This window comes from Poecilia reticulata, linkage group LG10 (assembly GCF_000633615.1).
Source record: "Poecilia reticulata strain Guanapo linkage group LG10, Guppy_female_1.0+MT, whole genome shotgun sequence".
Taxonomy (NCBI): domain Eukaryota; kingdom Metazoa; phylum Chordata; class Actinopteri; order Cyprinodontiformes; family Poeciliidae; genus Poecilia; species Poecilia reticulata.
In genome coordinates, this window is record NC_024340.1 from 32,677,072 (window position 1) to 32,679,419 (window position 2,348).

The 2,348-nt window shown below is 43.7% G+C and overlaps 1 long non-coding RNA gene across 1 annotated transcript in view; it reads left to right on the plus strand.

Annotated features, from left to right (window-relative positions):
* Positions 1 to 848, plus strand: part of LOC103471772 (uncharacterized) — a 4,126-nt gene extending 3,278 nt beyond the window's left edge. Inside the window, exons 4-5 of the long non-coding RNA XR_534711.1 lie at positions 120 to 269; positions 572 to 848. This is a non-coding gene — a long non-coding RNA (uncharacterized LOC103471772). The remainder of the gene's footprint in view (positions 1 to 119; positions 270 to 571) is intronic.
* The last annotated feature ends 1,500 nt before the right edge of the window (positions 849 to 2,348 follow it).

A 2,348-nucleotide genomic window follows, 5' to 3' on the forward strand; every position in this document is an offset into this window, starting at 1 on the left:
CCCAGACAGCATAGCTCCTAGGATCATTGGGACACTCAAACCCCTCCACCACGATAAGGTGGCAGCCCAAGGAGAGGCTGTTTAAATATTAACTTTTAAATTCTATGTTACTTTTTTAGCTGGTTCTCCGAGGGACCTGATCTGCTGTCTGCAACATTTTATCCAAAATCCTCTCAAACCACCAAGCAGAGCAGCAGAGATCTATTCAGACTGGGTGGAGAGAGAAGAGAGTCGTTCTGCTCACCAGCTCTTGGTGACTGAAATATTTAGTAAGTATAATCTCATCCATCCATTTTCTATACACCTTTGTCCCTCAGTGGGGTCAGGAGGTGCTGCTGCCTCTCCAGCTAACGTTCTGGGCGAGAGGCGGGGTCACCTGGACAGGTCACCTGGACAGGTCGCCAGTCTGTCACAGAATCTCATGTGCCTTTCAGTCTAAAATTGTGTGAATCGTTGTATATTATCCTATAGCTGGACTTTATGTGTGTTTCTCTGTAGCCAATGAAACGTTTTGTTTCAAAAAACCATTAATAATACACGTTTAAAATATATATTTTGTCTGTTTTTCAAGGGCTGTACCAAATTTTCAGGGGCTGTACCAAAGAACCAAGCGTCTGATTCAGAACACCAAAAGTTTTAAGGCTCAAGGTCGTCTGGTTTGTTTTTTTATTATTATTATTTTGTGCATGTGTCAACGCTCATAAAATAAGTTCTGGTGTAAATATTTCTTTTATAATTATATTAAGCACCGGGTTTGCTGACTTTGCTTTGATTGTTTGTTATTGTGAATCTTTTCTAAAAACTCGTGTTATAATGGATGCTGTTTTACTTTGTTCTAAGAAGGTTTCATGTTTTTTTGGTACATATGTATAAATAAATGTGATTATCATATTTTGCTGTAGGTAGTCTTTAATGTTAATACGATAAAATTAATACATTTTTTGCCAAGTGTTTTTAAATGGTTGTCATCAATTTTACAATTTATTACATTAGATTAATATGTGTTGGAAACAGAAGACAACCGTTCCATGTGAAAACACTAAATGTGGGGTTAGCTTTGCTTTTCTACAATTATAAACATTGGATTAATATCCCACGATAATGGAAGACAACTGTTCATGAAAACCTTGGATTCCAATAGATTTGCTGCTTTGTTAGCATTTCCACAGACCTAGCATAACCATTATATAGCTTTTGATTTTTGAATAAAATGCGAAAGAAATGCGAATAAAATGGTCGATTTTGCGTCCCGCTGACGTCCGTTGGAGTTTCATTTGGACGTCGATCAAACGTAATGACCGGACGTTCACCGGACGTTCACCGGACGTTTAGCCGACGTTCACCGGACGTTCACCGGACGTTCACCGGACGTTTAGCCGACGTTCACCGGACGTTCACCGGACGTTCACCGGACGTTTAGCCGACGTGCTCCAAACATTCAATGCAAGCTGGGTTGATTGTGACAAGAGGACAACAAATTGACAATATCCTACCGTATTTTGGAATAACAGTATCTTACTGCTGGAATTCCACAGTAAATTTATAGCCATTTGTAAGAGTGCGGCCAGTGGGAGCTTTTAGGTGGACTTCCTGTATCAGGTGACCGGAGGAGCGGAGGCAGGTGGGCGGGCCTACAGTAACCCGGTTGCCCTGGTTAGTCCGGGAGCATCATGCTAACTATTGATTGTCTCCAATGCTCTGAGAGGAATTAGCATAATTCATGAACATTTGGGTCCCAATTACACGACCAAGGCAGCAGGAGGCTGCGGGCCGGACCGCCAGCCAGAGAAGCAGCTGAAATATTACAAATGTTGTTCAGAGGAAAGGGAGGCGATTCCCTGATCAAATGTTGTTCCTGCTGCTCTGAAAGGTGTTTCAGCTCCGGGCCTCAGGTGGGAGGAAGCCGCGGATCAACATCCACACCGAGCCGGAGATGTTTTCCTCTTTTACAGAAACAAATGAATGAAGATGCTCTTCTCTCCCATTCTCTTTGATCCTCCATTAATGAGACGCTGCGAAATCAGAAACAACCAAATTACTTTGATTTCATCAGAACTGCGATCCTGAGCCGGATCGTTGCCGCCGGCGACGGCAGAGATCCGGGAAAAATACAGCAAGGAACGACAGGAATCTGGAGGAAAGGAGGAGAAGAGGAGGAAGAAGAGGAGAAGGGGAGGAGGAGGAAGAGAAGGAGAATAGGAGGAGGAAGAGGAGAAGGAGGAGAGGAGGAAGAGGAGGAGAATAGGAGGAAGAGGAGGAGAAGAGGAGGAAGAGGAGGAGAAGGGGAGGAGGAAGAGGAGGAGAATAGGAGGAGGAAGAGGAGAAGGAGAGGAGGAGGAGGAGGAGAA